The following is a 26,711-nucleotide window of genomic DNA, read 5'->3' as shown; positions in this document are numbered from 1 at the left end:
AGATAGGACCCGCCGAACAACGGCAAACCATGTCACAGTGACTCATGAGTCCTGTATGCAGCAACTACACCATCTGCGACCTGCAATTCACCAAAGAGACTCACTTCAAATAATAGAGTCCAGTGTTATATTGTATGTACACTTTCTTTCCCACAGGTTGAACTTTGTCGTGGGGTTTTGCGAACTGCAATTTTTCTCCCACAGGTTGGACTTTCTTTTGTTTTCATTTTCCCCCAAGTTTGGGAGGGATGTAGTGACCCAGAGTCACAGTCAGCAGTCTAGTGTTTTGTATGCCAGCACACTGAACACCCACCCACCACTGATGTCACTGGTCAGGTGACACAGCCTTAATAAAAGAGGCCGAGCCCATGTGCTCTGGGCCAGTTGTACCCAGTAGCTGACTGTGTCTGCGTCAGTCCTTTCCAGCATGAGGGCCCAGGGTCCCCAACATTACAGCCTTCTCATCAGTGACAGTGACTGACTGTCGAAGAAGGGGAGAGGGAGCGAGCGAGTCCAGCTTTTACCACACACACACTGGCCTGGGTAGAGTCACATGGCACAGAGGGTGGGTAGGGACTGGACTAAGAGAGATAGTATCTTAACATCCTGGCCGGTAGACTCTGAAGCCTCACATCACAGGCAGGGCAGAGACTTCTTTCCGATAGGCTGGGGTCCTAAGTGCGTACTTCTGCCTCATCTCTAGCCACCGTCCAAGCCCCCCCACTGGGGGGGGCTTGGACGGTGGCTAGATGAGGCAGAAGTACGCACTTAGCAAGCATACGAGCCTCAGCCTACGGGGCTGGGGCAGAGTCACACTGCTGGTTAGAGAAGATGAAAGGTCGGCGGGGTAGGGGGATGAGCTAGTCACTCTGCAGCCAGGCGGGTACCTCTGGAAGCCTCTAGGGCTGGGGCAGTCACTACAGCCTTATACTACATTTGAAAGGTCGGGCGGTGGGTTGGGTGACTGCTGCTAGGGACCTCGCAAACAGGCCGATGCAACTGAAATGCCCGAATGCTGCTGCATGAAAGGTCGGTGGGGCTGGGGTAGAGTTTGTCAGCAATCAGCAGGCAGGCCTGTCCACACTCACGCTTTGCCAGAGAGCGCTGGGGCCTTCCCGGGTGAGCTCGGAGGAATCCTCAAATAACATAACAGAGGTCTGCAATTCGCTTGTGAAATACATTTCACGTTTGCACATTTTAATGCTTGGGTAGCATTACATTTCCTTAACTCATATAAGCTCCCAAACTAAAGACCACAATCAGATCTAACATGAATCCTCGCAGCTCACTACGTATTAACACAAACCTTTCCAACAAGCATTGAATCAAGGTTGCACTAAAATTGAAATTTTCCGTCTGCAATTATTTGCACACATGTAAATATTAATGTTATGTTCAGTTGTCTAATGACAACCAAAAAAATTAGAATTGCAAATCAGTAATTCTTCAACTAATATAGGCATTGAAATTGACCGTGCAAACGTATGCACGAATGCATTACAATTTGTTTTAATCACTGATGTCCTGGGCCCTGACAAACTTAAGCCACTGATAACTGAGCACCAGCTAAACTCCTTCAGCACTTCACTCTCAGGGTAACAGGGCGAGCTGTCAAAACCTTACTGAGGGATGTGGTGTGGAGTTAGAGACACGAAACCCAACATTCTCAATAGTAGCAGTAACAATGAATGTGCATCTCAGTGCTCTTCTTCATGAACAGGAAAAACAATTACACAATTGGAGGCAAAAAGAATAGGTGCTAGGACTAAAGAATATAGCCAAGGTGCTAGAGAAAATGCATTTAAGATGTATTGACCCTTCGGTCAGTAGCTTATTCTTTGACTCTTGCACAGCATTAGCTGATAGTTGTAGAATCAAAACAAGGTCTCTTGGCTCTCGAGCCATGTCAGTGCCTTGATATTTACCTTCAGTGGTGAGGGTCCGGTGTTTTTTGTTCAGCATATGCGGCCCGCCGCCTCCTAGATGTGGGCAGCAAGTTTGCACATACCGTGATAGTTGTGGGGAAACGGTCGCTGCCTACTGCCTACAAACCCAAACTAAACCCACAGCCCAAATGAAGGTGAAGAGCCTAGCCACAAGTCCTTTGGCAAATTCACAAGTGTCTACAGGGGAACCAAAGCTAGTCCCTGTGTGTTGCGGCTTCCAGCACCAGCACATGCTGCAGATGGTGGTTGCTATTTCTTCTTGGTTTCATGGGTGCACAGTAGGTCTTGGTCTGACTGCAAGAATGTGGGCAAGCGTTCTTCTGGTCGCAGTGCACCCCTGGCCTCCAGGATATTTTCTGAACCATTTTGGCTTCACAGATGAATGCAGTGACATCCCAGTGGCAATTTTTCAGCAACCCGCCCACGGCAGGGAGGGGTGCACGAACATTGGAGGCCTGCGAGGGTAACTCGAAGGTATGCAATACAGCTGCCGGGCATTGCCTAAGCTTCAGACATCACCGATGACAGACATGGGTTGAATCAGCTTGTGCAAAGTTCAGTTCACTTCTGGGTAATGCCTCCAACATGCTGCTGTAGTTAGGCTTCTTCTCTGAGCAAACCTCCCACTGCAAGACCTTGTCCACTCCGGTTTCTCAGCAGGCCAGGCAGACTTATTTCCCAGGCTGACTCACAGCACACCTCCAGCACATAGTTGCAGACTTCTTTAGGTATTTGTTCAGCAGCAGGGGGCTCACAGGAAGAGTCTCCAGGGAGAGCAGTCATAACTTGAGTACAATGATGAGTGAAGCTCTGACACTTGACAACTAACTTAACAGCCTTTGGAGAGCAGCACCTCCAGGGCAACCAAAGGGTATGCCGTGCTCAGCAGTCGCGGTGCGTCCATTGGGGCGTAGGCCCACCAGCCACAATGGACACGCATCGCGGCCGCCGGCCGCAATTCTATCAATAAAATACCAGCAACAATCAGCCTCAGCCCACCGCCGGGAATTGTGCAGGGGGGGTGGCCTGCAGCTTGAGTGACACTTAGGCTGCAGCAGACCGTAGTGCGCAGTCCCGCTGGGGAACTTACAGTGCACTGTGCGCATGCTTGGGATAGTTGGCAACTATTTCAAGCATGCGCACTGTAAGTTCCCCAGCGGGACCCAGGGGTACTTGTTCGTCTGCCACACTGCCACAGCCCGGGTTTTCAAAGGACGACAGGGCGAGCAGCAAATGTGCCCCCCTAGCCAATCCTGGCGCTGCATGCAGCGCCAGGATTGGCTGGTCCACCACGCAGCATCCATCATTGGATGCGGCGCGTGGGGGTGGCACCTACACTGTCGCACGCGCTGCGAGGAGGGTGTCGGCGCCGGCGGTAAGAAAACTTTGGGAACGGGGTTCTGTCTCCGCTTCTAGCTGCTTTATGCATTTTAATGGTGAAGATTCAGATATAAAGGTTACCCTTGTGCTGGGAGGGGGGTTTCTGCTAAAATGTGTATCCCAGACCCAGACTTTTCCTGAACAGCTTTGCCGGGCGTTTCCTATGTCGTTTTTTTTTTTTTATATATTCCGCGTGCTCTACCATCTGGTTGCGTCATTGCAGGGTATGACGGGGTGGGAGATGGAATTTAGGGAACAGGTGTTTGTGGTAAAAGGTCAGATTTCATATAGGATAACTTTTGTACTTGAGTGTTTATTTCCTTCGTAGAGTGTGTGCGCATGTCATGGGAAGCTGCCAGGTGCCCTTCAGGGTTGAGCCTGGTTTTCCTTTGAGTTGAGTTTGCTGCTGAGCAAGATGGAGTCACTTTGGGGCCCAGGCCGTGCGAGCATGGGTATCCGTGGAGTTGGGTTAAGGCCAAGAGCAGAGCTGTGTGCAGTGAGGGGCGGTGCAGTGACCGATCTGTGTTCATTAGGCCCAGCACTGAAACAGCTGCAGGTGTGGCTGGGTAATGAAACATGCAAAGACTGTAGGACAGAAGTGCACTGATAGGCCTGTGTCTGCCAGGCCTACTATAACTACAACAGTGGAAGGCCCTGAGCTTACGATGTAGATGTATTGCGATAACTTAGTGTTGGTGGTTCCACTTCTGTACCAGAAGAGGGCGCTGTAGGTCGAGTTCAGGCTCATTCAGCAGAGAAGGAGAAACCATGCTAGCTCCGAGTTGACCAAATTAGCCTTCAGGAAAAGGCAAATTATGCGGTGTTATGGAGCACATTCTGTGGCATTTTTTTATGTTCTTACTATTTTGAAATTTAAATACACATCGCTGCTAAAGGGATTCCTACACAATGGAAAGTACAAAGCTTTCTTAAGAAAGATAACTATACAGATTCACCAGAATGTTTTCAAAATATTCTTCAACCAACAAATAATGATTCGTCTTGCATGGTAGCACAGGAATACCATCATACTAACATTATTCTTTTAAACAGAGAAAACTATTTTGTACACAATATGCAAAGTTGTACTCAGTAGAAAACGAGCCTACCTGTGCACACCTCATGCAAGCAATGGGCAGACTCAGGCATCACCCCTTGCAATGAAACACATGTCTCTTATTTCTGCCTATCACATTGGTTGATGTGTGACAGACCTTGGAATATTATTGAAGAAAAACATTTTTTGTGACAAAGAATGAATCGTTGTTTCCACCCTATTTGAATTACACTTAAATATCTCAGGGTTTTCTTAATGCTGCAAACAAAAACCCATGTCAGGCCCCTCAAAAGAGAGATTTATCCCACCTGGACAAAGGTTTCACCTCATTTTTTTCAGTTTAATACCCGAATAAAGCAATCGCTAATTAAAAGGTGGCAAGTTATCCTTTACAAACTGTCTGCATGCGCTGCATTGTGTTTTTTTAGTAACTTAAGATTTGTTTGAGTTGTAAACTTGTAGTTCGAATCTGTAAATTACGCAACATGGGTGGCAAGTCCAGCAAATCCATAGTGACAGTATTACGCTGAATCGCTGTGGCAGCCCAATCACTTTTTTTCATGTGGCCCCGAAATGGAGTACATTGACACACCTATGCAGCCTAGCAAATTGTGTTAATCTGTAAAACAGTATTGAAGTTCATTATTGGACATGATCGAAATCTACCCCTTTTTAGTTTGAAAACGGAGAATGCAGCAACTGGAATTACATCTGTCCCTGCCCAACGGTGACTAAGCTGCTGACCTTCAACTTTGAAGACCTGACTTGGGTCCAGTTTTAGGTTTGACACTTAACAAAAACTCCTCTGATTCTAGGTAAATCATTTTATTGTCATTTAAATTTAGAGAACACACAGCTGCCTCTAGAGTGAGCGGTTAGCTTCAGAAAGGGGAGTCGTGGAAAGGAAGGTGAGATCGGAGTTTTAATTCATGGTACGATAGTGCAGAGCAGAGGGTTAATATGCTTGCTGCGAAGAACATGTACCATGCTATAACAGTGAATGTAATGTAAACAGGTCAGTGGGTTACTGCTTTTGTCAGAGACTTCCTTTTGTTAGTTGTAGTTTACAGTGAACTATTAACTGTCATCATCAAAGAACTGCGTGCAGACTTCATGGTATAGATTAGTGTGTATGGATTTTCCCCCCAGACTGTCATTATTCCAATGTTGGGAAAAGGGTTCACTTGGGTACAAATCAGTTCTTGTTATTAAAGAGAGCATCAATCCATTGTGTTACATTTTAAATTCAGAGTTTGTGCTTTTCCAGACCAAGTACTCTTTAACTATACTGCCTATCAATATGGATGACATGTGAATTCACCCCTTGTTGTCGTTTGTCTTATATAACATGTCCTATACACTGTTTTACACACCTATGATTGCTAGTCTCTGTGTAATGTGTGCGTTATGTACAGTGCTGTTATGTACAGTGGTGTTCATTCGACTTCCTATGTTGCTGGAGTGCATTTGGTTTTTTGCAACTGATTCTATGACTTTTTGGGTTGTATCCTCGAAAGTTTCCTGTTAATGTGGCTGATCTGCTTGCTGAAGTGCACTTTATACTTGCTTTTGAGTGACACCAAGTATTGCTGGTTTAATTCGATTCCGTTTGCTGACTTGTAATGCACGGCTTGATGGGTGCATGCGTTTGTTTCCCTGTGACTAGTTTGTTCTGATAGAATTGTCTTATTTGCAATAGTTTTCAGTACACAGTTTGCTCAATCAGTTATGATTTAGTGTGACTACCTGGATTCCTGGAGTGCCTCTGACTTCGTTCTGTTTCTTTACTTTTTGTGACTGTTGGTCCTGCGGGGAAACATTTTCAATTTATGTTGTCTTGTTTACTGGGAGCATTGCTTTTATTTTCCTTTAGTGTAATAGGCTGGCTGGTGAAGTGCACTTCCCATAGTGTGCAGTCACTTCAATTTGCCTTTAGGTGACTACCTGGCTTGATGGTAGTTTTCTATTTGATTTCATGTAACTCCTTGTCTTGATGAGTGCATTGGTTTTAGTTTGTTTGAGGTAACTGCTTCACATGCTCGTTTCATCACACAGCTGACACCCACCCTGAGAAAGCCAGAGCTGCCCTGTTAGTGGTATCAACACCAGTGCGCTTAGGTTCCTTACAGCTCCTTCACTTGAAGTGGGTTACCACCTACCCGTTACTTTTTGTATCCTGCTCGTACCAAGTCAGATCCAGACCCAGACCAGTCCCCACAGTTGCTCCGGATTAAGGGACATTGTCATGTCATCTCAGGCGCGATGTAAAGACTCCCAGTGAGCTGAGGACTCTTTTGGCACAAGAACCAACTAGCTGGAGACCCTTGTGGTTGTTTAAAGATTTAAGATCAGCCTGTAACTCAGTCTTGAGCTGGGTGGGTGACCTCGATTACAAAGTGGCTGTGCCAGATGTCCCATTATGACCCCTTTTGCCTGTCTCCCCTACAGACGCAGAGGGCATAAAACTGAGGGGGGCTCAACCCTGCCAAAAAACTGAGGGGTGACCCTAAGAGCACAGCTGCCATCCAATCAGGGGTGGGATGCTTTGGTGTGCTGGTCTGGTTTTCTGGGTGCATTGGCTCAAGTTTTTCCCATGTAATTGATTGGGTGTCTTGGTAAGTTGCTTTTATGTGAATGTCTGACTTATGACTGCGCATTCCTTTCAGTGTGCACTTGCTTCAGTTTACTTTTTGAGTCACTGTCTAGTTTGCTGGATGTATTGCTTTCATTTTTCTTTCATTAAACTGTTTGACTTGCTTGGTGCTTTTATGTTGGTGCCTGCATGCTGAGGTGTACTCTTCTTCAGTTTAAATGTATGTGACTGGCCTGTTGACTAGCACCCTGCTTTCAAAGTGAAGGTTCACAGGTTCACACTTGCTTTAGTTTACTTTTGTATGGTTGACTGCATGCACTGTTTTGCTGGATGCATTGCTTTAAGTTACTACTTGATGCATTGCTTTCAGTTTGCTTTCAAGTAATTGCCTCTCATTTTCCTAATGCTTTGTGAAGGCTGTTTCCTAACTGCTGTGCAACTTCTTCTACTCTTAGAGCTGAGATTTTCATGAAAGTCTTATAGTCTGAATTCAGCACCTGAGCGTAATAGGACGGAATGTATGAAGCTCTGTGGTTATACTGAAGAAGCAGCTACCTATGTTATGCCATCTATTAATGTAATAAGTGCACTTTCACAATTGCTTTATTAACCTTCCTGCTTTCTCAAATTTGCTTGATAATGCACGATTTTTCTTCTGGTTTTTCAAAATTCCCCCAAACCCCCCTTTTGGGGTTCGGGCTCGCTACGGTGCTGTATGCAAATCACTTTGCGCCCCACCACTTTGAAATGTCACCCACCGCCCCTGCTGCTAAGTAAAGGCATTGCGAAGTAAAAACTTAGTAGAAAAGGCATGCTAAGTAATAGCATGCTAAGTAACATCATACATTCCTCCCGGAGTTTTCAGGGACAATTTGAGTAAATCTTAGAGTCTAACAGCATCAACAATTGAAGTTTTCTGCAAAAAACTCCGGGACAAAGAAAAGAATATCTTTGGATCAGGGATATCTTTGCTATAAATCACCCTGGGGTTCTGAGTCATGACAAATCAAATGATTCATGCCTTCTTGCTCACCTTTGTTTGACACTTTGTTTGTGTATTGAACCTTTGCATGCTTTCATCTTGACATGGATCCATGGTTATTCAGTCTTTTGGTCTGAGCCCTTTTTGCAAACACATGACTTCTCATGATCACAATTAATGTGCAGGCCCTGTAGAAGAAACTTGGTGGCCACCACAACAGAGTAGTTGAGACATGGCATCAGGCTTATTTATTAGTTTTTACAACATCAGATAAACTTGCCTCATGTCATGGTGTCAGCTGCCTTACATCTCCGGTGACAATATTTGTGCATAAAATAATTCTAAGATAGTGCAACACAAATAACCTGGTAACAGTATCCGGTATAAATTATTACAATTCTTTTCCCCGGATGTTTGCAGTCTCAAAGGCAATCGTACTGATGCTACCAATAGTTAGTGCACTGGATACCTGCTCTGTGATGGAAAAATGGTCTATCATGTGCCCTTGACTTTCCGGATTTATATGGATGGGCATGTCAAGGCTGAGCTCAAAGAAGATTAGTTAACACAGTTTAAATAAACATACATGCCCAACCAGAGCTCTGGGGTTTTAAAGACACTTTAATACTAGCTCAAATATATAAGTAAAGGAAAAAACTGTCATATACACAAGAAAATCACAAGAAATGCAATATATCTGGTAATGCAATTAAATACATTTATAAGATCACGCTCCTCAATAGAAAAAAAGGGAATCCGTTTGTGATCAGCAACTGATTACAAACATTGTAACACACCTGAAAACAAGAAACATTTGAGGACCCAATGAATTTACTTTAAACTGCCAGAAGATTCAAACAGTGTTTGCAGGCTTGGGACATTCGCGATCACTATAGAAGGATTCGGAAGGTAGACTCAATGAATGGTAACTTTAATCCAGAGGTGATTTGCCGTAGAGAGAACAAAAGGTAAAGAAAGGTGTAACCCCCATTTTCATCCTAACTCCTGCACACTCTATGCCTCCCTATGTCTCCCTATGCTACCAACATATATACCAGTTAAGGGTGTAACAGAGGCCCCTGCAGAGGGGGGAACCTAAACCCTTCAGTGACAGAGAGGCGTTCAGTCCAAGGCAAATTAATATTTGTGAGATATGAGACTGAGAGGGGGTTTGTTACATTCTGCAGCGGGGAGGGGGGAGGGGGGATTTTTTTGGGTTGTCTCTGATACCAGCGAGGCGGTTTCTCTGCTATGGCAGAGGAGCGCCACCCTACTGCTTTTAAGCAGCGCACTGCAAAGTAAAGGTTACATAAAATTATAATAACTTTGAGGTATAATCATTTTGTGTTTCCTGCTGCTTTGCGGGTGGGTGAGCGGGGTGCTCTGCTGTCTGTGTGGAGAACATGCCCAGGCTCCCATTGCCTTGTTGAGCATCGAACCAGGTCGCTCAAAACCAATCACATCACTGCATTGTAGCATTGTGATTGGTCACAGTAGCCTTTTCTGTGCTTCCTGTGACTCGGTCTGACGAGGAGAGCAGGAGCAAAGACGCGGGAGTGGCGTGGCAAGGTGTGTTTCTTTTATTATTTTCGTACTGTTTTTCCCCCGTCCCACCATGACCCCCCCACATGCGCCTACACCCGCCTCGCCACCCGCGTACCTTGCTGGCCGCCACTGAATACAGGTGTTCTCAAATTTACCATCACATCTCTTAGCCACCTTCTCCCCAGATTTGTCCTCTTCTCTTCTTCCCTCCTCCCCTTCCCTCGTCTGCCGTCTAAGCCCTTTGCTTCTCCTCTAAGTCAATGGCTGCTTCTGATCCTCTGCTTGCCTTCTCTCCCTCAGACTTCCCCCTCTCCATTTCCTACCTGCCCCTCCCATTTCCATACATGTCTCTCTTACACTTCTTGCCTCTCCTTTCCCTTTCCTATCTAATATAATTTTCTCTCCTAAGTCCTCTCGTCTCCCTTTCACTACTTTTCCTGTATGTTCTCCTCTTCTGTCCTTTACCTGTCTCCTTTCTCCTCTTCACTTGTCTCTTGTTTTCTCCCCGAGCAGGTCTCCTCTTCTCTCTCCTTCCTGAGCTCTCCACTCTGCTCTGTCTGCTTCCTCTCCTCCCCCTGCTACCTTTTCTCCCTGTATTCCTCCTCTTCCCCCACATTCTTCTCCCCATCTCCTGCCTGCCGTCTGAAAACCCTCACCAATTCATCACCTCAAGTGGGACTTCTTTTCCTCAGTGTGCCTTTTCTCACCCATGTTTTTATGAGTTTAGTTGCTCATATTCCACAGTTGTTCTCATAAATCACATTTGGGTGGACAGCATACATTATACCAGGAACAGAGAAACTTTGCAGCCTCCTCATAAATCAGATCTTGGTGGACGTCTCAAAGAACTGTTTGAAAACAAATAGGTTCCATATATCAAAAACAAATGTTATTTGCGAATAAAAGGACCAACTGTGTGAGTCAGCCACTATCATATTGATTCATTTGAACATCGGGCAGAAATGCAACACAATGAGCGCCACACCCCGTTCAAGGGTCCACGGGGCAACCAGGGGCTACTGAGTCTCATTCGTGAGGGCTTTGATCATTTTCCCCTTGCGTCCCAGGGTCGGTCCAACGATGGCGCTGCAATGTGGGCCAACTACAACCCCTTCATCTCTTGACTCTCGGTGGTAGCGATGACGAGCACTCACAGGCTTCTCAGGAAGGCTAATGTGGGGGCTGCAACGAACTCAGCACTAAACAAACACCCAACAGAGTAAAACTTGATTATCCATTCCAATGCTTATCTTTGTAAAGGAGGAGTAAATTAGTGCACTATGAAGCACAATAGTGCACATTACAAAAGATGAATACTCAGAGTCTCAGGCCAAGGGTCATTGTCTTTTGGGCGAGGATGCGCTCTTTGCTACTCCCTCCATCACCTCTCGCTTTCTTAGCATTAAAGTACCCTGGTGTGGGCTCAGGCATGGGTGTAGTGCCCCCCTTATGCAATACTATGAACTCAGCCTAAATTAGCTCACCATTTGCATGTCCACTGTAGGCCTTGAAGTAGCCTCCATGTGGTTCAGTCCGTAACTTCCTCTGAAGTCAGTAAGATGCACTGGCCTCAGGTGCACCAGCCCTCTACCTCGGACCTGAAAGCAGACTCAGACAGCAGAGTACGGCGGTGGCTGAAGGAGTGCAGCGGTATTCAGGTTGGCAGCTTTCGTCAAGGCACAGTGTGCCGACTGGAGGATGGGCTCATCTGCTTCTTGACAGGCCCCACTTGGGCTGATTGATGTGTCGGCGGCTCATCAGGGCAGCCGCCTGGAGTCCAGGTGGTGATGTAGTCTGCTTTCATTCTCAGGTCTAGGTCAAAACTGTTGGATCACAACTAGGCACTTCACCATTCAGTGACAGAGGCACTGTCCTATTAGATGCCCTTCTGATCAGTGCCTCAGGCAGCTATACAGTCACCCATGCACATAGTGGTCAAGTGCCTCAAGGAAGCCACTTCACTTACAGTGGTATAACCTGATTGGGCACACGTTGGTCCCTAGTTGCACAGCACTCCCTTAATTGCCCTGCAGAACACTCCATTCCTTGGTCAAAGAGAACTTGGAACAACATTTGGGGTAATAGCTCTCACTTTTATTCAGTTAAAGCAGACAGGTGATGTGCATTCTCTGCACATTCAGAAACAGTTTGGGATGGTTCCCTTTGCCGTTGTCCTTTTTAGGCTGTCTTCCACACTCAGTCTTTGTCTCGAATGACGCTTCTCTCAACAGGGTTATCTCCAGGCTGGAGTGCCCACATCACAAAGAATTGTGAGTAGTCAGCACCTGGCTATCAACAGCATAGTGGCATTTGTCAGAAAGAGAGGTACAAGGTTGGCCTCTTCTAAAGGACCATAAACCCTCTGACCAACATGGACTGGAGTCCCCCCCCTCTACCAAATGACAGTGTTCAGAAAGACTCAGCAGCCCTCTACAGTAAAAGGTCCTTATTAAAATACTACGGACAAGACTGTCTCCTCTTAGCCTACTTTAGTGTTCAGGTCCCTTCCTTTCAGCCCCAGGAATGTCACCAATATGCTTCCACTGTCTGGGAAAGTAACCATTGTGTGCACATGAACACGCTAGTGGCTTCCAAAATGGAACCAACAGGCCTCACTCACTCTAATTCCCTCAAACATGCACTATGCATATAATAGATCAGTCACCTTCATACAACCACACATGCAGTGGAATGTTAGCACAAGAATCCAGGTTAGTTTGTAGTCGTCGAACTTCACACAAGAAGGCCTATAGGCACCACTCCAGTAACTGGGGTAAAAAGGTCTGGCCACACTATAGAATTATTAAAACATGGTATGCTACCTCCACCACTTTACATATCAGAACCTGTGACCAAGACACTAGTCCACTGGATCTATGGCGGTCATGCTTGGTGCACCACTTCCATTCCAAGCCGATACTGTTGTATTCAGTATGTCCACGTACATCTTTCACTCACCTGTATTACTTACCTTGTGTACATTTGTGTGTCCTCTATTTTCCAGAATGGAATGGTCACAGTGGGTGACTGGTGAGTCAGTTACTGCAGGGATCTGTGAGGGATCAGACGTTTTCTTGTTGTGGGCTGTAGCAGGAGTCAGAATAAAGCAGTATAACTACCACTTTGGTATCAAGTGGTTACTACACACTAGCATTGTACGAACTCCACTTGCGTCCTTGCCCAGCGACCAACTTGTTGAGCAGCTTCCGCCGTCAGTTTTTCCCCGCTTCCGATGGCCCCTTCTGGAGGGAGTAGATTGAGGTGGTGAACTGCACTTTAGCCTGTGTGTTGGCTAACTATGCTTTCACCCAGTCCGTGTAACAATAATTTGGTAAGATTGCACTGTTACGCCCTGCGCGAGCATGTCATCCCCACCAGCCACCAAACTGAAGATAGGCATGTGCGAACTCAAAGTTTTTGCTCACGCGAGAGAAAGTGACTTGTTTCCATGGAGGCGCAGTCACGTTGCCTAAATAAGCTGTCACACATGATGCTTTACCCAAGCGGCCATATTGTTTCACACAACGAGGTGGATTGGTGAAACATTTGGGTCTTTTTAATCTCAGCTACATTTTCAATGCAGATTTCACACTTTGCTGCTGTTCAGCATGCTGTTTTCTGCGTGCATGCTTTACTTTCGCTGTAATTACAAAATTTTCCAGCATTCAGAACAAGAATTTTAGATTCTATTAAGGACTCAGAGGCGAGGATTATGCTTCTCAATTTCTTTACTACTCAAACAGCAGCCAATGAAAAAACAGTAAATATGTAAAAACACTACATATCCCATGACGCTTTGAACCACGCCTCCTTTAATCCGTTCCATGCTGGGGACGGCCTCCAACCGTCTGACGTCATAGTGGGCGCGTGTGGAGGACGGACGGGGGCCGTCCGAAAAAAGCCCATTTCATAAATCACCCGCTCCGTGGTGGAATTTGGGTTAATAACCAATCAAACATGTCCTTAGTATACAAAATAGCGAGGCACCATTTTGTCTGCCTCGTTCTTTGCAATAAGCATTCTCAAGTGTCCAGTAAACAATAAGCAACAGTTCTGACTCTCAATGGAGAGCAACTCCAGAACAGGTCTCAGACGAGACAATTACCCACCAAGAGCGAAGGCTTCCTTGTCACGAGGAATTGCAGATTCAGCTCAATATGGAATCCATTCCTGAAAGTAGAAACAAGTTTGAAAACACAGAACCACAAGTTTGATATCATGGTGGGACAAAACATACATCTTATGCATTATAAGACAACATGACAGTTGTAAATCTTACCGGTCCCAACTGGTGGGATAATCTTGTGTCCTTAATAGAATCTAAAATTCTTGTCGCGAATGCGGGAACATTTTGTATTCTGTGGCAAGACCAGCAGCTCAAATTTAGCTGATTCAAAGCTGACCAACAACAACAGAAGAAACATGACCAATGGGTTTATAATAAAATATTTTAAATGTTGAATCCGATGACCAATCTGCGGCCTTCAAAATGTCTTCTAAACGAGAACCCATAATTAAGGCTTTAGAGGCCATAGGGCCTCTTGCTGAATGTGCCCATACACAGAAATATCTATACCAGATTCAGCCATCACCCACTTAACCCAACGCACCAGAGTGGCCGCTGAGTGTGGGGGAAATGGTTTCTTGATTGCCAAAAGTAGTTGGCCCAGAGAATCTGATCTGTGAGCTAAAGTACATTCTTCGTACACTTTTAAGCATTTCAAAACACATCATTTATCATTATGAGGAAAAGCAGGATACTCAACCAAACAAGACATTGTTTTAGTTCGTCTAGAGATGATAAAAGAAACACATTGGGGATAAAAACCCTCCCTGCTGAATCTAAAGCATAAACATTAGACACTCTGCGACAGGAAATAAGACACAACAACATAGTAAGTTTTGCTGACAATTGTTCTAAGGATACGTTTTTATTGTCCGGCTACAATTCTAACAAAGAAAGAACATTTGATACATCCCACAACATAGTATATCTTGGTCGCGGAGGATGACCGACTCTGATACCTTTTAATAACTTACACACCAACTGGTGCATTCCCACTGGTTTCCATCAATGTGGTTATGTCCGCCGATAAAGCCGACCTGAAATTATTCACTGATCTATAAGACAGACCTGATTCAGCACATTCTGACAAAAAGTTCAGTATTTCCTTCAAATCAGATCCCAGGGGATCCACCTGTTGTTGAAGGCACCAACCCCGCTATCGCTTCCAAGATGCAGAATATTGCTTGTGGGAGCCTAAGCCTGTTGTATAAACTCGGCAGCTGCCGATGAAAGGCACTCAATTCTTTCATGTCTCCTGAGAGCATCCAAACCATGAGGGTTAACTGATTCTGGAAGATCTGAGGATGAGGAGAGCCCACGTGGTCCTGGAGCAGCATAGGAACACAGGACATTGGAATGGTAGGTCCACTGACATCTCCAACAGAGTCGGAAACCACGATTATGTCTTCCATAATGGTGTGACTAATACTAATGAGGTCGCCTGCTGTTGGACCTGAGCCGCTGCTCTCGGAATCAATACAAAGGGGGGAAAGGCATAATTCCTCTGAGCACCCCAGTGATGAAGAAATGCGTCTGTTCCTAATGCCATTGGGTCGGTCTCCAGCTGTAGAAGCAGGGGAGTTGAGTATTGAGGCGAGAGGCAAAGAGATCTATCAGGCATGGCCCTTGAATACTCATGATCTCTAGAAACACTGAAGGATGGAGTTTCCAGTTGCTGAAATCCCTCAGAAACCCGGAGGTCCAATCTGCACAATCCTGACTTTCTGCACCAGGCAGAAGTGACAAAACTCTCTTGCAATATTGGCCAATAGTCGGGAATTCTTCCCTCCCATGCGATTTATGTATCGTCCCGCCGACACATTGTCCTTCCTGAGGAGGATGCAACAATTGCTCTTCACTGGGGAGATCGATCTGATGGCAAACAAGCCGGCTAACAACTCTAGACAGTTGATGTGTAACTTTAACTCTTCTTCTGACCACCGACCGCCAGTGGCATAATCTCCGCATCTTGATCCCCATCGACTGGCATCCGACTCAATAATTAAGTTAGGAGAGGCTCCAAAAATGGCCTGGCTATTCCATGCCGCCTTGTGAGCTAACCACCAATACAGTTCTTCTTGAGCGTCTAGGGACAGAGCGATCAGATGATCGTACGAGAATCTCTTCTGTTGATAATCGATCTTGAGTTGCTGTAACACCCTGTAATGGAGGGGTCCTGGGAAAATAGCTTTAATCAAGGAAGCTAGAAGATCCACAATCCTCGCCAGGGACCTCAAGGAGACCATCTGTTTTGACAGGGTTGTTCGAATATCCCTTTTTATGGACTCGATCTTGGGCATCGGGAGGAGCAATTGGGCATTCACTGAAGTCCACTTTTTGGGAATGGATAGTCATGGATTTTTTTAGATTGATCACAAATCCCAACTCTTGCAGTAGAGAGATCGTCCATTATAAATGAGTGCACAACAGATTTGGATCTTGAGCCAGGAGAAGCATGTCATTGAGGTAAACAATCAGGCAGTCTCCCATTTCTCGAAGGCGAGTGATCACTGGTTTCAGCAGTTTGGTAAAAACCCACGGGGCTGAGGAGAGGCAGAAGGGGAGAGACCGGTATCAGAACCATTGCCGTTTCCATTGCAATTGGAGGTATTTCTGATGGGAGGGGTAAGTGGGAACTGTCAGGTAAGCGCCCTTTAGGTCCAAGCGAACCATGCAATCCTTTTCTAGCAATAGATCTCTTAAAAGATGGATCCCATCCATCTTGAAATGTTTGTAGACAACAAAATGATTGAACTCCCTGAGATTTAACACTAATGTCTGTCCTCCTCCTTTCTTTTGCACCAAGAAGACATTGCTGTAAAATACGTCAGGAATAAAGGGTCCCACAGTAATAGCCTGCTTTGCCAAAAGCTCTTGAAGGTCTGAGTTTATAAAAGATTGTTCTTGTTGGGAAAAATGGAGAGGAGTAGGGAGACTAACTCTATTTGATAACCTTGAACAGTGTGGATGATCCACGTATCTGAGGTGGTCTTTGTCCAATTGAACAGAAAATGCATCAGTTTGCCCCCCAGAGGAATCATAAGAAGAAAGGATGGTATTACCTGAGGACTGGGCATCGTTGTTCCTGAAACCTCTTATGATGCCTTGGTTATACCGGCCATGGAAACCCCTGGATCGGGTGGGGTAAAATCCGGACTGGTCTGGTTCCTGGGTGTATCCCCTACGTCTAGGTGCGTAGCCAAGTTGAGGACTTTGGTGACTGTATCGGCCGGTCGAGCGTCCTCTGCCACGACCAGTCTTGCCAGAGAGAGGATGGAATACCCTCTTGAGGATTGCGACTTGTCAAGAGAAGTGAACGTGTTAACAAATGTTGCAACGTCCTTAACAAAATGTTCTCCAAAAAGTTGCCCATCGGCCAGAGGGCCTGGTTCAGCAGAGGCTAACTCCAGGAGTTGCGGATCAATTCAAAGGAGGACTGACTTGCGTTGCTCCAAAGACCTCCGGATGGATAGCGGCCCCAGTCTCTTGTGCTTGAAGCGCTAATTCCAAAACTTTAGCCAAAGGCCCAAGACATCCAAAAGCTTAACTTGACAGGCCCGAAGGGCCCTATCTATGCCTTTGTTAGGGTCCTTTTTATATTTCTTTAAGAAGGTATGCATGGACGTATCTATCTCAGGTGTCAAGGCAGTTTTATTCACACGGTCTGGTCGCAGGCATTCGGATCCCAAGCTGGCCGGGAGTCCAATCAGAAGAGTGGGGATGGACAATGCTAGAGGGATCTAATATGAAAGGGGAAGGTTGGACGGGAGAATGGGAGTATTCGCGCTTCTTGACGTGTTTACGTGGGCGTGACTCATGTGAGGAATCGGTATCGGTATCACTGTCCGTCAGAGGGATTGGGGCGGAGGGGGTCGGAACAGGGGAAGGAATCACAGGATGTTTGTCATAATCATGTTCCTTGGTGGTCCGTAGTTTCAAATAAATCTGCACATGGGGCCAGGGAAGGCCCGGGGGCTCAGAGGGGTAGGAGTGGTGCCCACTAATTGGCCCAGACGGAGAAATATAGGCAACAAGACAGAGGAAAGAGCCTTAGCAGGCAACAAGACAGAGGAAAGAGCCTTAGCAACCTTTTTATCTGAAGTGTTTTCTATGACGGACTTAACATTCTCATCGTAATAATAATCTACATCCTCTGCAGAACCATATGCAGCAAGTTCCTCCTCATAGACCTCACAGTCCGACATCTTGAAAAATATATATATATATATATATATATATATATATATATATATATATATAGAGAGAGAGAGAGAGAGAGAGAGAGAGAGAGAGAGAGAGAGAGAGAGAGAGAGAGAGAGAGAGAGAGAGAGAGAGAGAGAGAGAGAGAGAGAGAGAGAGAGAGCTCAGAGTCCCCAGAGGGAAGCCAAATTTGACAACCCTGACTCTCAGGTGAGAAAGGGCGTCGAAAGGGAGCAAAGGCTGGAGCCGTGAGGCCACAGAAGGTACCAAAAACTGGCCCTTTAAATAGGATTAATGGAGGGTAATTAGCCCTGCCTGCCAATTTAAAGCAGGGATTTCCCAAAATTATTTCCTATTGCAGGTAAATGAGGGGTTAAAATATAGCCAAACTCTAGACAGCAGGAAGAAAAATCTTATCTGAGGCCCCGGTACCAGCACAAAAAACTGCGTGATGCTTTCCCCAATTGTACTAGCTCGAGAAGAGGCATCTTCCACAGTGGTGAAGCGGGCTGCCTACACATGCACAGATGCAGCCCGATCGGGCTCTCAGTGTGAATCTCGCTCCCAGAAGGGGCCAGACCTAGCCCTGAGCACGAGACGAGCGTAACACACAGGCAATTGACTCGCAGTAACGAGCCTGAAAACAGTACTAATTTAAGGGGAAAAATGGAAAAGGGGCATAAAAGGAACATCGCAACACCCGCTGCAGGGAAATTACATTGACTGGAACGAGCGCCTACAGCAGCATGAGCAAGACAGCGCTAGCCAAATCACAAGGCGATTAACATAACGGAAGTAATAAACATATGCTACAAGATAATAAACCCCATATGCATAAATAAATATAGGTTGATAGTATAAACCAGTAGTGAGTGAAATAACGAGGCACTTAACTTGACTGCGGAGCTGCAAAGAAAGAGGAAGACAAGATGGTGTGAAGAGAAGACAGGATCACAGGTGAAGTTACAAGCTCCTCTTTAATGCGTCCAGTATACAGCTCTCCCGGCAGCAACTGCCGTCTCCGCATTCCACACATTCTCCCCATGACATCATGGGACTTCGAACACAAACATAAAGTCCTCGTGTATATATAAAAGAACAGGTAACATCCCAACACATCCCCCTCCCTTCATTTTAAAACAAAATAAAAATAATAAAAGAATATAACCCACCTACCCCTTAAAATAACATAAGCTAATTCATAATAACAAGAAATCAAAACAGAATTTCAGCAAGAAAATATACATACAATAAGTGACAAAATCACGATAAATTCTGCAAGAAAATATATACATTCAATAAGTGACAAAATCACGATATCTAGTAGGAATAGATTTAAATCTGGTAGAACAACGCTGAGGAGAAAAACTGTTGTCAATAGGAGATGCACTAGAACTTGGGGAGATGGTGGGCGAAAATCGAGACCCTAGACCAAATTTGTTTTTTACAAATTCAACTTTGGACTTGGGAACAATTGAAATAGAAGACTTATTCCAAATTTTCCCATTGGTCAGTACCACAACATGATCTTTAACCTCTTTAACTTGTACTGGAGGGGAAAATCGAGCTTGACCCTTGCGTAAAAGCACAGGTTTTTTGATCCTCACCCAGTCTCCACTACACACAGGCGATAATCTGATGCTCTTCTGCGCATATCTGGCCTGAGCAATACCCCCTCACATCAGCTACTCTGCCCATTTTGATTACATCCACCTCTTTCCTCAACATCCAGTCTTTATTAAGTCTGGAACCAGCTACTCTGCCCCTGAGTAAGGTAAAAGGTGACACCCCTATACTAGAATGAGGTGTAACTCTCATGGCCCACAGCATGTCAGATATCACTTTCTTCCAATTTAAACCATTAATAGAAGCCAACTGCAACTGATCCTTGATTACCCGGTTCAAGCGTTCAACTAAACCATTGCTGGAAGGATGATAAAGAGAGGTAAGAATGTGTTTAATACCATGAGTCTTAAGGAAGTCTTGCATCTCAGCAGAGACTAATTGAGTACCATTATCAGATACCAATTCTTCGGGAAAACCCTCCCGCAAAAATAGGTCTTTGAAGAAATTGATAATAGTACATAAATTAATGCCATCAACAAATCTGACTTCTGGCCATTTTGACATGTAGTCAATTAAAACTAACGCATACTTGGGAGTGGTCCCCAAATTATTGAATGGACCAGCCACATCAAACGCCAATTTGTGCCAAGGCAACTCTTTCACCAGAATGGGATTCACTGCAGAGGGACAAGTAACTTGAGTGTTATCACTCAGGACGCAAGCACTACAGTCACGAACACAATGTTCGATAGCTCTGTCCACACTAGGCCACCAAAAATCTTCATGTACTCTCCTTTTCATTGCACGAATGCCCAAGTGACCAACATGAGCTAAGTCCAGAACTGTCTTGCAAAGTGATTTCGGAACCACTAACAAACCACCTCTGCGTAAAATTCCATCAACCAAGGATAATTCGTCACAGACTCTTTTGAAGGGAATTAATTCTGCAGGAAGGAACTTATTATCAGGCCAGCCATGAGTAATAAAATCAATCACGCTACACAACTCAACATCCGCAGATATCGCAAGTTTCCAATCCGCCTCTGATAATGCAGTATCAACTTCTGACACTGTGCTGACTGCACAAATCATTTCCAAGTGATCACTACAGAGTTCCAAATCATTATGAGGAAGAGGCAATCTGGATAAGCAATCTGCTACATTGTTTCTTACTCCAGGCACATATTCCAGATGATAATTGAATTCAGCGAGTCTATATTGCCATTTCGCTATGCGAGGAGAAGCCCTCCCACCACCTTTAGTTGTAAAGAGATCTACTAGAGGTTTGTGATCAGTTTTTGGAATTATATGATTGCCCCAAAGAAAATTTCTAAAGTACTGTACGCCCCACCACAAAGCTAATGTTTCCTTTTCGATAGTCGAATAAGTACTCTCGGCACCCCGAAGAGTCCTAGAAGCAAAAGCGATCACCTCTTCCCTATTGTCAGGTCTCCTCTGCATTAGAACCGCCCCTAGACCCACATTGCTGGCATCAGTAATTACAATGCATTGATCATTGATGTTAAAAAGCTTGAGAGGGCGTGCTTGCACAATTACATCTTTCAACAATTTAAAATCACTAGCACACTGCTGTGACCAGTATTATTTGACATTCTTTTTCAATAAATTGCGTAAGGATACAGTTTTATCAGAAAAATTCTGCACAAATTTTGCATAATATTCGATCAACCCTAAGAAAGAACGTAGTTGGTCTTTGTTCTGGGGTTCTGGTGCGTTCTGGATGGCATCTAATAATTTCATTTTAGGTTCGACACCCTTCGCTGAGATGTGATGTCCTAAATAATCAACACCATCTCTGAGGAATTTACACTTGTCCTTTCTTAAAGTTAATCCATAACTTTTTACAATATCCAACACAGTTTTTACTCTTTCGTTATGTTCTTGGACAGTTTTGCCATGAATAAGAATGTCATCCTGAAAGAAGACGACTCCTGCAGTGCTCTTAAAAAGATTTCCCATAAGGCGTTGGAACACTGCAGAAGCCGACGCCAAACCGAAAGGCATTCTTAAGTAACGAAAAGCACCCTCAGGTGAGACAAAAGACGTGAGATGCCTAGAATCTTTACTTAATTCGATCTGATGATACGCCGAAAAAATATCCAGAGTGGAAAAATATCTGGCACCTTCTAAGGTAGATAACATCTCATTAATATTGGGTAATGGTTGTCGATCAACCCAAATACAAGCATTCAAATCATGCAAATCCACACACATCCTAAGGGATTTATCTGGCTTACGCGCTAGAACAATGGGAGACAACCATTCTGACCCCTCGATTGGTTCAATCACACCCAACAGACGTAGTCTTTCCAGTTCAGCTTTCTACTCATTACGCATGCTTAGAGGTACTTTACGAACTTTGTGTGCAATCGCTTTAGCCCCATCTTTCAAAATAATTTGATGGTGAAAACCTTTGAGTTTACCCAATTTGTCGCAAAAAACTTCTGGGTAAGCTAGTACCCACTCACTGTCACCTGTTGAATTCAAGGAATGTACTGATACAATATCAGGCAAAGTAGCATAATATTGCTTAGCTTCCCGCCTAGATAAAACCATGTCTACATGGTTAGGATCAAGAATGATACCTAGCTCTCCTTGTTCATGCCAACCCAATAAATTGGTACCATCCTTTACAACATAGATTGTACAAGATGTATAATCACCCTTAAATTCTAATTTGCCTTTGAACTTCCCCAATACTTCTACTCTTTTACCTCCATAAGCAAACATCTTAATGAGAGACTGCGACAGAGAAATGTTGTTCAACATATCAGAATCTTTGACATTAACTATGGTAAATGGGGAACCTGAGTCTGCAAGAAATTTGACATTGACACTATTTAAGTTAACGTAACAAGTGGGGGATTTTCTTCTTTGCAATCCATCAAGAGAAGCAATCTCTACTATACCATCAGCTTCCATAGGGGAAGCAGATAACATTAATAGCTCATGACTAGTGTCATCATCTTCACATTCGAATTGGCGGTCTTCAATATTCTTTACCATATACGATGGCCCTTTTTGTGCAATGGTAGCCTTACACATTCGTGCTAACTGGCCTTTTTTTCCACATTTAAAGCAAGATTGAGTTATGGCAAAACAAAATGTAAAATTTCCCAAATGTGACTTGCTCCCACACCGATAACATGACAATCCCTGAGTATCACTCCTTGTCTTATTGATGGGTGTAAACGAGGAAGTACGAGGAGTATTGGCATTTGCAATTTTGGAAGTCTTAATGGAGGATTTAGAGGTGACAGAGTTAATCTCGGCAGACTCAGATGAAGGAAAGGCTGTTGATGTAGGGGTACTTAATTCCTTCATACAAAACTGAGAATGTTCCACAGACTTAGCCAAAGTCAATGCTGTCTCTAAATCCGGATCATCGGAAGACAAAAGTTTCTCGCGCACTTTTCTGTCACATGTGCGTTCAATTAATTGATCCCGAATGATTTCGTCTCTAAACTCTCTATAGTTGCAGTTCACTGCTAGAATTCTCAAGGCTGCAACAAAATCATCAATGGACTCTCCAGGCATTTGTGCACGTTGCAAAAATGTATGGCGTTCAAGAACGATGTTCCGTTTAGGATTGAACCTTTTATCAAGAGTTTTTATGAGTGAAGCATACTCATCAATAATTTGTGCATCGCCATTGTCACTAGAAATAGAGATCATCACTTGCTCAAGAGGTAATGTTTCAAGAATGGACCTGCCCTCAGCCCCCAAATTGTACACTAACAGTGCTCTTTTCTTCTTTGTGGTGAAGGTATCACCATCAATTGCATCTATGTAAGCCTCAAAGGTGGCTTTCCACAGTTTCCAAGACATGGGAGGAGGACCAGAAGACTGTAAAAAGGGAGGTGGCGTGGCTACTTTTTCCATATTTGCGTGGGTGAGTTGCTGCCCCACAATAGGTTAATTGTAGAGTTGACAGTAGTTGAATCTAAAAGTTTCTTTTTTTCTTTTTGTAAAATCTGCTAATTAGTGTTAGCGTTTTAACGTCAGACCAAAATTCTAATGTAGATTAAAATTCGTCAAGTAACAGACATAGATGATTTTAATGATTCTTGTTGATCTGGACAAAAACGATTATCTGATGGCAAGCGCTGAGGCAGACGCGTTGCAGTGTTACTGTGAAGCGTTGTTGCTAGGGTGCTATGGCAACGAGCGTCACAAGGAGACGATGACGATGACGTTAATTCGTGCGTGAGCTCGCGCACAGACGGGCTCGCGCAATTAAAACAAGTTGAAGGGCTTGGCGAAAACGGAGGAATTAGAAAAGTTGAAGCCTCGATAGAGGAACTCACGCTCACGAAGGCATGAAGATCAGGGGGTGCGTGCGTCGCTCGATAAATCTGTCAGGTTGAGGCAGAATGATGAGCTTCTTCTTTAGAGACGACGTCGCGGTTGCCTCGCCATGGAAATTTGATTCACACTAGGGCGTCCAGCAACACTTGGAGAGAGGCAGACACTGGACCGTCGTCGCCAGTGAAGAGAAGACAGGATCACAGGTGAAGTTACAAGCTCCTCTTTAATGCGTCCAGTATACAGCTCTCCCGGCAGCAACTGCCGTCTCCGCATTCCACGCATTCTCCCCATGACATCATGGGACTTCGAACACAAACATAAAGTCCTCGTGTATATATAAAAGAACAGGTAACATCCCAACATGGTGCCTCCCTGTTTTGTATACTAAGGACCAGCGTCGGATTGGTAACGCGGGCACTCGGGCAATCCCTGAGGGGACGGTGTCCGAGCTCCAGCTGTGGGTTGCTTTTTTTGAGCAGCCTGGGGAGGGATGGGGGGGCGATTTGTGCAGTTTCTGCGTTGTTTGATGCCGACGGCGGCCCAGTGGGTGCCCGAGTGGCCTTTCTGGAGGCAGATGGGCGTCCATTACCTCCCTTTAACCAAGGGAGCAGAGGTGTCCCTCCCTTTCTCTCGCTGGGCCGGCCCATTAATGTACGCATATTGAGTGGGGGCAGGGGGACTGAGCAGAAGTGGCCTCACTTGTTTTCAGGTGTGTTTCACCAATGTGCACTAATCCATGCATTTTTTTAACGCTCTCCACCCCACCTTTTTTTATAAAATTTCGCGAAGCAGTGTTTTGCAGAAAGGCAATATGCAAATGAGGCCCACTTTTTTTTTAGCGTGCCCGGGTCGATGTTTAATCCCAATCCAACCCTGCTAAGGACATGTTTGATTGGTTATTGAAGGAGGCGTAGTTCAAAGCCTCATGGGATATGGAGTGTTTGTACATATTTACAGTTTTGTTTTTTTTGCCTGCTGTTTGAGTAGTAAAGAAATTGAGAAGCATAATATGAGCTTCCGGTCCTGCCATAGAATCGTGGATGTTCTACTGAGCTTTAACTAATTAAGGAAAAGAAGACTGTGAAGTCCACACAGGTATTTCAGTCTGTTGTTACGTGTTTACTATCAATTTGCCCGGTGATTCGTACAGTATTTTCTCATTCGAGCAACTATGACTTCTTTACATCATTTTACCCATCCTCCACCTTTCTTGCAACATCCCGGCAAACCAGAAATCACGTCGCTACAATGGTTGAGGATGTTTGAAAATTATTTGGTTGCTATTGACTCCACAGAATATTCCCCGGCACGCAAATTGGCTTTATTATTGGGTTGCCTGGGTCAAGTTGTGGGGCATGTCTTTGACAATTTGACAACTGTACTGGCTTCACAAGTTCAAATAGGTGACTCCAATTGGAATGAATTTACTGAAGAGCTTGAAAAGCTACCCACACAGTACTCTGAGGAAACAAGTATTATGTTTGAGCAACATAATTTTTTCAAGCGCATACAACATGTTGAGGAAAGCATAGAAGAATACATTTCGGCAGTAAAGATCTTAGCTGCAACGTGCAAATTTGATGTAAATGTGCATACATACATTCACGATCAGTTTGTTTTTGACTGTTAGTCCAGAAAAATACAGGAAAGTTTATTAAGTTGCAGAAATTCTATGCTATTGGAAGTTTTAGACTTGGTAAAAGGGGTTGAAAGTTCAATGTTGCCATCTAAAGCATTGAATGCATAGATTCCTATTAGTGTAGTGTCATCTGTTGATTCTAATGAAAACAAACCAGTGTGTCTGCTGAATACTCATTGTAAAACAGGCAAAAACTCCATAAGAAAAGCGTGTCATGTATTTTATAGAGGTGGGTCGAAAACTCACCTCAGTGATAATTGGCATTGTCCTGCTATTAGGGAATGTTGTTGATCATGTAAGAAAATAGGCAATTTATAAGCTGTCTTCAAGAGCAATAAGAATGTCTCCAAAATACGTAATGTAGACATTGATGAGTAGGTGTGTGCAGAGAAACTAAATACTATTGTGTTGACAATCGAATGTGATTATGTTTCCCTATTCTCTGCTGTGAAGATTCTCTTATGCATTGCTGACATTGGTCATGTGAGCCTTCAGGTTATGGCTGATTCGGGGACCCTCTTACAATTCGAAGCAATACAACTTTTTATGAAAACTGGAAGAATGATGTCATACTTTAACCTATAGATGTCAATAGCAAAGCATTCAGAGAAAAATACATTGATATGTTAAGATATTTTGTGTCTGATATAGAATGTTTGGGAAGAGTCGCCACCACCAAATTATATGGTGCGCTAAAAGGCAAAAATATCATTGGATAGCGGAACTTAGCAAAAATGGGTTTATATCTCAAGACGCGTTCTGAGGGCCCTCTGGTGCTGGGTGATATACTTGCACTGGATTTGGAGGATGAGTCATGGTGTGAATACAGAAGAAATTTTGAACCAGTTTACTGATGTTTTTTCCGACTGCTTGGGAACAATTTAGTGTTTTGACCTTCAGATTCATTTAAAACCACTTGCCCAACCTGTTGTTCATAAAGTTCGCTACATGCTGTTAAGTGTTAGGGGTGAACTTAACCAAATTCTGAAAAATGTATGTGAGGATGGCATAATCAAACCTTGCAAGTCCTCTCAATGGAGTTCCCCTATGTACATTGCACAGAAGAAACTAAGAGAGTTTAGACTCTGCTCTGAATTATGCTCATTGAATAAAAAAATTCTTACAGATTGTCACCCACTTCCTAAAATACACAATTTATTGGTTATTTTGGGGAGAGGAGCAAGAAAAATTCAATTACTGATCTACGCTCCTTGTACCATTGACTTCTTCTCACACAGGAATCACAGGAAGTTACAAGGTTTGTAACACCATTAAGTACTCACAAATATTTGAGATTGACGTTTGGACTTGCTTCGGTGGCTTGGGCTTTTTCACAAATGAATGGAGAATCTTTTTGCCGACATCCAGAGTGTTCAGGCATATCAAGATGACATCTTGATTTTTGATG

Source organism: Lissotriton helveticus, chromosome 9, assembly GCF_964261635.1.
Source record: "Lissotriton helveticus chromosome 9, aLisHel1.1, whole genome shotgun sequence".
Lineage (NCBI taxonomy): Eukaryota > Metazoa > Chordata > Amphibia > Caudata > Salamandridae > Lissotriton > Lissotriton helveticus.
This window is presented reverse-complemented; position numbering follows the sequence as displayed.